General features: G+C 42.0%; 1 protein-coding gene across 3 annotated transcripts in view; it reads right to left on the bottom strand.

The window, feature by feature from the left end:
* Positions 1-13,568, bottom strand: part of LOC121571954 (KH domain-containing, RNA-binding, signal transduction-associated protein 3) — a 176,408-nt gene that overhangs the window by 62,125 nt on the left and 100,715 nt on the right. The window contains exon 1 of one of the 3 annotated variants that reach the window (XM_041883760.1): positions 990-1,009. The exons of the other annotated variants lie outside the window; for them this stretch is intronic. The gene's annotated coding sequence lies outside the window, so the exon portion shown is untranslated. Of the gene's footprint in view, positions 1-989; positions 1,010-13,568 lie in introns of those variants that run through there. 3 annotated transcript variants of the gene reach the window in all.

Below are 13,568 nucleotides of genomic sequence, written 5' to 3'. Positions count from 1 at the left end.
CATTTTTGTGTATGGGTGGTCCCGGGGATCGAACCCACTACCTTGGCGTTACAAGCACCATGCTCTACCAGCTGAGCTACAGAAAGTGGATACTCATGGATGCGCATTGCAATTGTAAAATGTCAACACAATTGGAGACACCACGTATTTTGGAGACATGTTATTGACAGTAAACTATTGTAGATGCGACTGCTAACTAACTAAAACATTTTAGCTGGCTAGCTAATCATCTTAGCTAAATGTGGGGCAAACAATTCAGTTATTTACCGTTAATTTGAGGGATTGGGGTGAAAGAAATCGAGTTACATAGTGATACTTTACGATATACTGTATTGACAATATCGCAATATTTTAGCGCTAGTTGGCTGTACCTGCACCAAAACACCATTATTGTTCCTTCATAGCTTGTTCTCAATCTTTTCACATTGGGAGCCAATTTGTTTTCAGCACTTTTATTTCCATGACTGATCAAAACTCGTTCTCATGGCTTTCTGATCCCTCTGCAACAGACATATGGTGCGCAATAAAATCACAGTATCGAATCGCAATACGTATAGAATCATGAGACTCGCAATGCTGATGCATATATCTTATCGTGAGGTTCCTGGCAAGTCCCAGCCCAAGTTCATTTGCCACAACAAATCTCTTCGCTAGCAAACGCGATGTCTTCTCCAAAACGGCAATGTGTCTCCAGCAATGTTTACTTTTTTGACGTTCTATGGCATCTCCACTTTCCAAGCATATATGACCACATGTAATATTTTGGTAAGTGATGCAAATAGTGAACTATGTAGGGCCAGGATGTAAAATATATGTAGCTGCAGCAATTTCTCTTATCTGATATGGTAAGTAATGGGGCTTAATTTATAGCTCCCTAAGAGTTTGACGAACGGGTCCGTGAACGCGATTCCAGATATATTTACCTCTGAATAAACTGCCTTTATTACACCATATCCACATCCAGTAAACTTGTGATTATCAACACTAACCTCATCGTTGTGGCGGCGGACAGCTAGCCTGTATCCCTCGTCATCCAGTTGAGTGAGTGGCAATGTCTTTTTTCGTTCGTACCAATTTTTGGAAAATCCTCGGGTGTAGGACTTTCCGCCTTTAGTAGAAACCTGTTGAATTATTAAATTTGGTCTGGGAGGTCCTAATTGTTTCGTTGCCAATTTATCTTCATTTGTTCGCCGACAAAAAGGAACTTCTTTCAAACAATCCACTCTTTTCTCAGTTACGTTCATGGTTACGTAACGTATGACGAAAGCGCGTAAGTGCAAGCCCACAGACACCCATTGAGATTGTATTGAAGGCTCTGAAAGAAAGTTTTTACATGGGAGTCTATGACAGAAATTCTGGGCGATTTTCAATCTGACTGAAATCGCCCCAAAAGGGGGTGGAGCCATTTGAAGCACGACTTTAGCCTGATTCGACATTTAGTGGCAGTGTGGCACTGTGGCAGATCAGACGTATAGATTACAACACTGATAACTACTGTTGCCGTGATATAATTGATTAGAAAAAAAATCCCTTCCTTTTCCCGTTTGGCAGTGCGTCGCCCATATCGCCCTATTGAACAGGCCGTCCCTGATAGAGATTCAATTTTCAGCAAAAATGTAAGCATTTGCTATATGACTATATTTGTTAGGGTTGCTTGAACTACAGAATAATGTAATTCCTATGCTGTGTCCCCTGGAGGCAGATTAAAAAAGGAATCAAATAACTACCACTTACAGTGGCTTGCGAAAGTATTCACCCCCCTTGGCATTTTTCCTATTTTGTTGCCTTACAACCTGGAATTAAAATGGATTCACCCCCCCTGGGCTTTGACTAGGCCATTCCAAGACATTTAAATGTTTCCCCTTAAACCACTCAAGTGTTGCTTTAGCAGTATGTTTAGGGTCATTGTCCTGCTGGAAGGTGAACCTCCGTCCCAGTCTCACATCTCTGGAAGACTGAAACAGGTTTCCCTCAAGAATTTCCCTATATTTAGCGCCATCCATCATTCCTTCAATTCTGACCAGTTTCCCAGTGCCTGCCGATGAAAAACATCCCACAGCATGATGCTGCCACCACCATGCTTCACTGTGGGGATGGTGTTCTCGGGGTGATGAGAGGTGTTGGGTTTGAGCCAGACATAGCGTTTTCCTTGATGGCCAAAAAGCTCAATTTTAGTCTCATCTGACCAGAGTACCTTCTTCCATATGTTTGGGGAGTCTCCCACATGGCTTTTGGCGAACACCAAACGTGTTTGCTTATTTTTTTCTTTAAGCAATGGCTTTTTTCTGGCCACTCTTCCGTAGAGCCCAGCTCTGTGGAGTGTACGGCTTAAAGTGGTCCTTTGCAGCTCCTTCAGGGTTATCTTTGGTCTCTTTGTTGCCTCTCTCTTGCCTGGGCCGTGAGTTTTGGTGGGCGGCCCTCTCTTGACAGGTTTATTGTGGTGCCATATTCTTTCAATTTTTTAAATAATGGATTCAATGGTGCTCCGTGGGATGTTCAACGTTTCGGATATTTTTTTATAACCCAACCCTGATCTATACTTCTCCACAACTTTGTCCCTGACCTGTTTGGAGAGGTCCTTGGTCTTCATAGTGCAACTTGCTTGGTGGTGCCCCTTGCTTAGTGGTGTTTCAGACTCTGGGGCCTTCCAGAACAGGTGTATATATACTGATATCATGTGACAGATCATGTGACACTTAGATTGCACACAGGTGGACTTTATTTAACTAATTATTTGACTTCTGAAGGTAATTGGTTGCACCAGATCTTATTTAGGGGCTTCATAGCAAAGGGGGTGAATACATTTGCACGCACAACTTTTCAGTTATTTATTTTTTAGAATTTTTTGAAACAAGTTATTTTTTTTCATTTCACTTCACCAATTTGGACTATTTTGTGTATGTCCATTACAAGAAATCCAAATAAAAATCAATTTAAATTACAGGGTGTAATGCAACAAAATAGGAAAAACGCTAAAGGGGATGAATACTTTTGCAAGGCACTGTATATGTAGTCCCCTGTAGCTCAGTTGGTAGAGCATGACGCTTGCAATGCCAGGGTTGTGGGTTCGTTTCCCACGGGGGGGGGCAGTATGAAAATGTATGCACTCACTAACTGTAAGTCGCTCTGGATAAGAGCGTCTGCTAAATGACTAAAATGTAAATATGTAAAATTTTGAGTTAGTATGATTCCCAAACGGCACCCTATTCCCTACATAGTGCACTACTTTTGACCAGGGCCCATAGGGAATTGGGTGCCATATAGGGTGGGACTCATGCAGTACAACTCTGAACAACATCCCTTGACTGGTAGACTAAATCTAAACTCCGATCTCTGTCATGGCAAAACCTTGTCTGATTAAGCCGTGTTCTTCAGAAGGACAGTGGGTTTCTCAGCCTGCTAGACTGACAGGATTTTAATAGCCATAAACACTTCATTACATGTAGACCCAGCCAGTGTGACAGTCTTCTGCTGTCACAACCAATCTGGGTTAGAAATCTAAGCAGTTCCAATTACCTCTGACCTACATATCCATGCAGACGCAAATATCTCCTTGTTGACTGTTTCAATCCACTTAAGACTAAAATAAGAACAATATTTTAAGGCCCTAAAAGAAAACAAGCAAACCACGAAATACAAACACACACACACCACACGCATGCTCACACACGCACAAGATATGTCCCCAGACACCTTGCTATAAGACTGCCTCGGTTGCATATTCAACAACAAACCATTATGCAATATGTTTTGTTTACTAAAACACCTGACACACATTTTAGAAAACCCCAGACAGGGCATATTCTACAGTATGTGTAATTTATGTATTATCTGTAGCCCTTTCCTGCATTCAATTACCAAAAGTGCCCTCTTTCACCTCATGGGTGGAATGTTATTAATATTTCAAATATTAATATTTATTTTTTGTTTCTATGTCAAACAATTTTGTTAAATTTCAGTCTTCTGTGATGTATATAAAGTGTATTATTGGGATGCAAACTCAAAATGGAATACATTTCAACTCTGTATCTGACACGGTACAGGTGTCTTCTTTTTTTAAGCCCATAACCATGTGTGTGAGGTGTATAAAGTAGATTTCAAAGTAGATTTGTTCAAGACTCCTGATTTAGCCCACTGCAGTAAAAGGTTAAGTGAAATACTAGGAGAGATTTAGCAGATACTAACTAAGAAACCAGTATAATGCATCACCACCACTACACTACATTTGACTCAAACTAAAACAGTTAGTTTTTCTGACACTGCAGCAGTCAGACTCCAGCGCACCGTCTCGTTCCTCAAACGTGTTATATAGGTTAATGGGATTCTATATGCATAATTCACAAATATTCTGTTCATAAAATATTCTGTTTTCCCCACAAAACAATAGATTAGTAGAAAACGAAGCTGCTCTGGAGAAACCTCTACCCAGCGAGATAAGGTACCCACCTAGAGCACATCTGAGGTTCAGGTAGCTAGTTAGGCATACCTTTCTGTATTAAAGGCATGAAGGCCAGGCTTCCTGTGGAGTTGGATAATACAGGGATACAGTAGCAAAGGCTGGAAGGATGGTCTCCCACTCCAATGAGATGCTAACCCCCCACCACCATAACAGACATGCACACACGCATGCACACACACACACACTCCAAATAGATGCTACTGAAGCTTCCCCCCATACCTGTCCTCTCTGTCCCCTCACACCTGTCCTCTCTGTCCCCTCACACCTGTCCTCTCTGTCCCCTCACACCTGTCCTCTCTGTCCCCTCACACCTGTCCTCTCTGTCCCCTCGTACCTGTCCTGCCCATTTGACGTCTGCATCAGCCCCTTTGTTTCTCCAGCCGTTCAATCCTAGACACACTGGTGTCTGATTAAAAATGTTGTTTAGGAGGTTGAGGAACAGTGAGATGCGAGTTGACGTGAGCCATCCTGGGGAAGGGACCAAGCGTCTTTCTCCTGTCAGATTTACTCTAAGATGAACCACTATCTCTGTGTGGCTAGCCTGAACAAGAACACAGACGCCTGCCCATGGTTCCTTATGGCAACACTGTAAACTCTGATGCTGGTCCACCATAGGAAACTAAACATATAACAAACACTAAACTACAGCAGTAGATTCTGAACAGATTCTGAGGAAATGTGTACCGTAACACACTTTGCATGTTGACATGTTACAGTGAGTGAGAGCACTCAAATCAATTGTACTGTACCAACATCTGTAGTATACTGTACCAACATCTGTTGTATTTTATTTTATTTTTTTATTTCACCTTTATTTAACCAGGTAAGCCAGTTGAGAACAGGTTCTCATTTACAACTGCGACCTGGCCAAGATAAAGCAAAGCAGTGCAATAAAAACAACACAGAGTTACATATGGGGTAAAAAACATAAAGTCAAAAATACAACAGAAAATATATTTACAGTGTGTGCAAATGTAGCAAGTTATACTGTACCAACATCTGTACTACACTGTACCAACATCTGTACTATACTATGCCAACATCTGTACTATACTGTACCAACATCTGTACTACACTGTACCAACATTGGTACTATACTATACCAACATCTGTACTATACTGTACCAACATCTGTACTATACTGTACCAACAGCTGTACTATACTGCTCCAACATCTGTGTTATACTGTACCAACATCTGTATTATACTGTACCAACATCTGTATTATACTGTACCAACATCTGTATTATAATGTACCAACATCTGTACTATACTGTACCAACATCTGTACTATACTGTACCGACATCTGTATTATACTGTTCCAAAATCTGTATTATACTGTACCAACATCTGAATTTAACTGTACCAACATCTGTATTATACTGTAACAATATCTGAATTTAACTGTACCAACATCTGTATTTACATTACCATCTGTGTGTGTCTTTTTTTTCAATTATAATTAATGGGTCCAACAGCACGCCTACTTGGCATGATAAGCCTTTCTCTGAGAGTGCTTTCTCAAAGGAACAGCACAGCAACACTACTTGAACTCTTAATATATAATTAGCATGAGCTGATGTTTATCGGTTCAACGTCTCTTAGCCTAATGAAGCTTCCCATCAAACCATCATTAGGCTCTGAAAAGCGGGGGAACGTGAAAAGAGGAGAAGGATAACTGTGACTCGGCTTAATGGTGGTCATTATCTGGAATTCATCTCAGGTTACATTATCAGAATGCACTGAATCATCATAACTCCTAACGACCTGAGAGCCTTCATTTTTAATTTCAATTACTCATCTGGTGTCAATTAGAACAGCAGACAAGGCTGAGGCTAGAAGGGAGATACTGCTGCGGATCATGGAAGTGCTTTTAAATGGGAAATCCAGGATTTAGAGTAAGACAGTTGAACAAATCTCGTGAGGCATTTTTATACGTTATCTTTTTCAAGAATCAATTGATATACACTTACTATACAAAACATTAGGAACACCTGCTCTTTCCATGACATAGACTGACCAGGTTAATCAATTCAAATCAAATTGTATTTGTCACATGCGCCGAATACAACAGGTGTAGACCTTCCCGTGAAATGCTTACTTATAAGCCCTTAATCAACAATGCAGTTCAAGAAATAGAGTTAAGAAAATATTTACTAAATAAACGAATGTAAAATAAAACGTAACACAATAAAAGAACAATAACGAGGCTATATACAGTGGGGAGAACATTTTCTGGATTTTTGTTTTAGATTCCGTCTCTCACAGTTGAAGTGTACCTATGATAAAAAATTACAGACCTCTACATGCTTTGTAAGTAGGAAAACCTGCAAAATCGGCAGTGTATCAAATACTTGTTCTCCCCACTGTACATGGGGGGTTAATGTAAATAGTCCGGGTGGCCATTTGATTAATTGTTCAGCAGTCTTATGGCTTGGGGGTTGAAGCTGTTAAGGAGCCCTTATTATTAATCCAGGTGAAAGCTATGAGCCCTTATTGATGTCACTTGTTAAATCAACTTCAATCAGTGTAGATGAAGGGGAGGAGACAGGATAAAGAGCCTTGAGACAATTGAGACATGGATTGTGTACAGTTGAAGTCGGAAGTTTACATACACCTTAGCCAAATACATTTAAACTCAGTTTTTCACAATTCCTGACATTTAATCCTAGTAAAAATTCCCTGTCTTAGGTCAGTAAGGATCAACACTTTATTTTAAGAACGTGAAATGTCAGAATAATAGTAGAGAGAATTATTTATTTCAGCTTTTATTTCTTTCATCACATTCACAGTGGGTCAGATGTTTACATACACTCAATTAGTATTTGGTAGCATTGCCTTCAAATAGTTTAACTTGGGTCAAACGTTTCGGGTAGCCTTCCACAAGCTTCCCACAATAAGTTGGGTGAATTTTGGCCCATTCCTCCTGACAGAGCTGGTGTAACTGAGTCAGGTTTGTAGGCCTCCTTGCTCGCACACGCTTTTTCAGTTCTGCCCACAAATGTTCTATAGGATTGAGGTCAGGGCTTTGTGATGGCCACTTCAATACCTTGACTTTGTTGTCCTTAAGCCATTTTGACACAACTTTGGAAGTATGCTTTTGTGAAGTGCACCAGTCCCTCCTGCAGCAATGCACCCCCACAGCATGATAATGCCACCCCCGTGCTTCACGGTTGGGATGGTGTTCTTCAGCTTGCAAGCCTTCCCCTTTTTCCTCCAAACATAACGATGGTCATTATGGCCAAACAGTTAGATGTTTGTTTCATCAGACCAGAGGACATTTCTCCAAAAAGTACAATCTTTGTCCCCATGTGCAGTTGCAAACCATAGTCTGGCTTTTTTATTGCGGATTTGGAGCAGTGGCTTCCTCCTTGCTGAGCAGCCTTTCAGGTTATGTCGATATAGGACTCATTTTACTGTGGATATTGATACTTTTGTACCTGTTTCCTCCAGCATCTTCACAATGTCCTTTGCTGTTGTTCTGGGATTGATTTGCACTTTTCGCACCAAAGTACGTTCATCTCTAGGAGACAGAACGCGTCTCCTTCCTGAGCAGTATGACGGCTGTGTGGTCCCATGGTGTTTATACTTGCGTACTATTGTTTGTACAGATGAACGTGGTACCTTCTGTCACGATCGTCTAAGGAGGAGGACCAATGCGCAGCGTTGAAGGTGAACATATTTATTAGAGAATGATCACACGATCAAAACAACAGACGATAACGTGATGTCTACGGTTGAACACAAACCAAAATAAGAACAAGAAACCACAATGAATGAGTGCCAAACGGCTACCTAAGTATGACTCCCAATCAGAGACAACGAGCTACAGCCGTCTCTGATTGGGAGCCACCCTGGCCAACATAGAAAAGCAAAACTAGACCCACAACCTACAACACAAAACATAGAAACTAACACCCTGGCTCAACATACGAGAGTCCCCCGAGCCAGGGCGTGACAGTACCAGAGCCGGGCTGACGAAGCGCACCACTGACTTGGTGCGGGGAGCAGGAACGTGCCGAGCCGGGCTGACGAAGCGCACCACTGACTTGGTGCGGGGAGCAGGAACGGGCCGAGCCGGGCTGACGAAGCGCACCACTGACTTGGTGCGGGGAGCAGGAACAGACCCGGACCGTACTGGGGACACACACCACTGGCCCTACACCGGGATCTGGAACGGGCCGGACCGGACTGGTAACACACCCCAGTACCTCTCGCCGTGCCTCTCCACCTTCCATCCCCTCTTCGACCAGTGGCCCCCGTAACCTGGCGGCCTCCTCTGCCAACCCGCTGGACCGCTCTATCGCGGCCTCCTGCTGCCCCGACGTCGTGAGCCCCCCCCTAAAATTTTTCAGGGGGTCTCTCCTCCCCGTGGGCCAGGCCTCTATCGTTCTCGCACAACTCTCGCTCTTCTGTCTCCAACTCCCGCTATTCAGCTCCTCAATGGGCTTGACCCAGTCGAAGCTCTTCCTCCATTGTTCCCAAGTCCACTCTCTCTGCTCTTCACTCGGCTTGACCCAGTCGAGGCTGCCACGGAGATCTGCTAGGGATTTCCCTGGCGATGGCTCCTCGACTCGCTGCTTGGTCCAGTTGTGGTGGTTTCTTCTGTCACGATCGTCTAAGGAGGAGGACCAATACGCAGCGTTGAAGGTGAACATATTTATTAGAGAATGATCACACGATCAAAACAACAGACGATAACGTGATGTCTACGGTTGAACACAAACCAAAATAAGAACAAGAAACCACAATGAATGAGTGCCAAACGGCTACCTAAGTATGACTCCCAATCAGAGACAACGAGCTACAGCCGTCTCTGATTGGGAGCCACCCTGGCCAACATAGAAAAGCAAAACTAGACCCACAACCTACAACACAAAACATAGAAACTAACACCCTGGCTCAACATACGAGAGTCCCCCGAGCCAGGGCGTGACACCTTCAGGCGTTTGGAAATTGCTCCCAAGGATGAACCAGACTTGTGGAGGTCTACAAATTTTTTTCTGAGGTCTTGGATGATTTCTTTTGATTTTCCCATGATGTCAAGCAAAGAGGCACTGAGTTTGATTGTAGGCCTTGAAATACAGCCAAAGGTACACCTCCAATTGACTAAAATGATGTCAATTAGCCTATCAGAAGCTTCTAAAGCCATGACATCATTTTCTGTAATTTCCCAAGCTGTTTAAAGGCACAGTCAACTTATTGAATGTAAACTTCTGACCCACTTCTGACCCAATTATAAGTGAAATAATCTGTCTGTAAACAATTGTTGGAAAAATTACTTGTGTCATGCACAAATTAGATGTCCTAACCGACTTGCCAAAATTATAGTTTGTTAACAAGAAATTTGTGGAGTGGTTGAAAAACGAGTTTTAATGACTCCAACCTAAGTGTACAGTGGGGAAAAAAAGTATTTAGTCAGCCACCAATTGTGCAAGTTCTCCCACTTAAAAAGATGAGAAAGGCCTGTAATTTTCATCATTGTCACGCTCGTCATAATGAGTGGACCAAGGCGCAGCGTGATATGCGTACATCTTTTTAATAGTGTACTGGCAGCACGATACAAAATACAAAACAACCAAACGAAACGTGAAGTCCTCGGTTAACAACACAAACCAACACGGAACAAGATCCCACAAAACACAAGTGCACAACAGGCTGCCTAAGTGTGGTGCCCAATCAGAGACAACAAGCAACAGCTGATTCTCGTTGCCTCTGATTGAGAACCACCCCGGCCAACATAGAAAACACATGAACTAGAAACTGAACATAGAACACAAAACATAGACCCTACACACCCTGGCTCAACATATAAGAGTCCCCAGAGCCAGGGCGTGACAATCATAGGTACACGTCAACTATGACAGACAAAATTAGGAAAAAAAATCCAGAAAATCACATTGTAGGATTTTTTATGAATTTATTTGCAAATTATGGTGGAAAATAAGTATTTGGTCAATAACAAATGTTTCTCAATACTTTGTTATATACCCTTTGTTGGCAATGACACAGGTCAAACGTTTTCTGTAAGTCTTCACAAGGTTTTCACACACTGTTGCTGGTATTTTGGCCCATTCCTCCATGCAGATCTCCTCTAGAGCAGTGATGTTTTGGGGCTGTCGCTGGGCAACACGGACTTTCAACTCCCTCCAAAGATTTTCTATGGGGTTGAGATCTGGAGACTGGCTAGGCCACTCCAGGACCTTGAAATGCTTCTTACGAAGCCACTCCTTCATTGCCCGGCCGGTGTGTTTGGGATCATTGTCATGCTGAAAGACCCAGCCACGTTTCATCTTCAATGCCCTTGCTGATGGAAGGAGGTTTTCACTCAAAATCTCACGAGACATGGCCCCATTCATTCTTTCCTTTACACGGATCAGTCGTTCTGGTCCCTTTGCAGAAAAACAGCCCTAAAGCATGATGTTTCCACCCCCATGCTTCACAGTAGGTATGGTGTTCTTTGGATGCAACTCAGCATTCTTTGTCCTCCAAACACGACGAGTTGAGTTTTTACCAAAAAGTTATATTTTGGTTTCATCTGACCATATGACATTCTCCCAATCCTCTTCTGGATCATCCAAATGCACTCTAGCAAACTTCAGACGGGCTTATCAGTGGTCTTGTATGTCTTCCATTTCCTAATAATTGCTCCCACAGTTGATTTCTTCAAACCAAGCTGCTTACCTATTGCAGATTCAGTCTTCCCAGCCTGGTGCAGGTCTACAATTTTGTTTCTGGTGTCCTTTGACAGCTCTTTGGTCTTGGCCATAGTGGAGTTTGGAGTGTGACTGTTTGAGGTTGTGGACAGGTGTCTTTTATACTGATAACAAGTTCAAACAGGTGCCATTAATACAGGTAACGAGTGGAGGACAGAGGAGCCTCTTAAAGAAGAAGTTACAGGTCTGTGAGAGCCAGAAATCTTGCTTGTTTGTAGGTGACCAAATACTTATTTTCCACCATAATTTGCAAATAAATTCATTAAAAATCCTACAATGTGATTTTCTGGAATTTATTTTCTGAAATTTGTCTGTCATAGTTGACGTGTACCTATGATGAAAATTCCAGGCCTCTCTCATCTTTTTAAGTGGGAGAACTTGCACAATTGGTGGCTGACTAAATACTTTTTTCCCCACTGTATGTAAACTTCTGACTTCAACTGTATGTGTGCCATTCAGAGGGTGAATGGGTAAAACAAAATATTTAAGTGCCTTTGACCGGGGTATGGTAGTAGGTGCCAGGCGCACAGGTTTGTGTCAAGAACTGCAACGCTGCTGTTTTTTTTTACGTTCAACTGTTTCCCGTGTGTCAAGAATGGTCCACCACCCAAAGGACATAAAGCCAACTGTGGGAAGCATTGGAGTCAACATGGGCCAGCATCCCTGTGGAACGCTTTCGACACCTTGTCGCAACTCAATATTAGGAAGGTGTTCCTAATGTTTTGTATCATCAGTGTATAGTCCAAAAATGAGTGTACCAATCCCAGATTTCCCCTTTAAAAGGCTAGCTAGTGCCTACTAGTTGGTTTCACTACATACAGCCAAAACATTTTACAGACATACAGTCACAGAGCCTTTTAAAATGTAACTTCTTTGTTATACAAAAAATGTGTATGAGCTTTCATGGGAAAAGTCTGAAATTATGGCACTGCATTGTTATTGATATTGATTCTGTATACTATTAAGTATTTTCCCTGACATTGATAAATAATTAATAACTTCTAATAGAATGAAACTCAACAATGCATGTCATGTCCTTGGAAGGCCACGGTCTTTGGGTTATCCTGTATCTAGCGCCTCCTGAGCTGCTGAATCTATTGGATTACAGACAGAGTGCCTCTTCATGACACTAAGCATCAAACAATCCCAGAACAAAATAAATCAATATCCTAATTGAAATGAGACCCTTGATGTTCTCCTGTAGATGATGCTACACTTATTTATGCTGAGAGATAGAGCCTGTGTTTGGTATCAATGGCATGGGGGCAGGGGGGTAGTTGGATGACATGCCAGATCAGATCTACTAATATGGACTTTGTTGTTTTATTACCGTGGTAACAGATGATTTGACAACTCTGTATCTGGGATTACAATATAATCCAGGTCTAAATCCATGGAGAACACGGTGGCTGATTCTAGCCTGCTGTAGTCTCACCATGTATCACAGTGATTTTAGATCTTATTATGGTCTAGCCTTCTACTCTTTTCACAATATCATGAAACCGGCCCGAACTGGACTGTGCTGGCTCTGATATTTTCTTTTCACATTGTTCTTTCCAGCATTTTTCCAGCAACTATGGTGGATGCGTAGGCTAGACATTGTATCGTGTGTGTGTGTGCTCACATATGTGGACAGAACTATATCAAAATTATGCAAAATATTGTATGTTGGTTATTCTGATTATGCATAAAGATGTAAACCTCGCTGTCATAGTAAATCCTTACATAATGGGTTAGTATTGCCAAGTGACTCCTTCCTTAAGGTTCAATATGAAATCACCTCATGGCTATCAACCTCTACCATGAAGACAACATCATTACAACATGCTCAGACTGATCCTCATACATTCCATGTTAATGGAAGCAGAATTATAGTGGATGGATGGGCTGTTCTTAAATGGAAAACTAGAATTAGAATGCATACAAATATACCAAATAATCACCATTACTAGTAACATCCTATTACTCATTACCTTTGTTCATTTCAGTGTTCTATTTACCTCATTAACATTCCAACTAATGTAGCATCCAAATAAGAACATATATGACGATAAGGGCTAGAAAGATGCAATTATAATGTTGTTGTCAACGCATCCATCCTTCCATCAGAAGATAGTTACTTAGACTGCATGGTTTTGCTCAAGCATAGAGAAGAATAACTTCCATCTGGAGCCATATGGGAACAGGGTTACTAGCATGTACAGTATGCTGAGACACAGAACAAGACATAAGAGCTAAAAGGAAATGGCTTGATTAACCACCAGGTCAGACATTCTGAGATGAAGCCAGAGCTCTAAAAGGATTCCAGGTTTGTGTCCCAAATAGCACCCTGCATAGTGCACTTCTTTTGACCAGGCCCATGGGTCAAAAGTAGTGCAATATATAAGGAATA

This window comes from Coregonus clupeaformis, chromosome 8, assembly GCF_020615455.1.
Source record: "Coregonus clupeaformis isolate EN_2021a chromosome 8, ASM2061545v1, whole genome shotgun sequence".
In the NCBI taxonomy this organism is placed as follows: Eukaryota; Metazoa; Chordata; class Actinopteri; order Salmoniformes; family Salmonidae; genus Coregonus; species Coregonus clupeaformis.
This window is presented reverse-complemented; position numbering and strand designations above follow the sequence as displayed.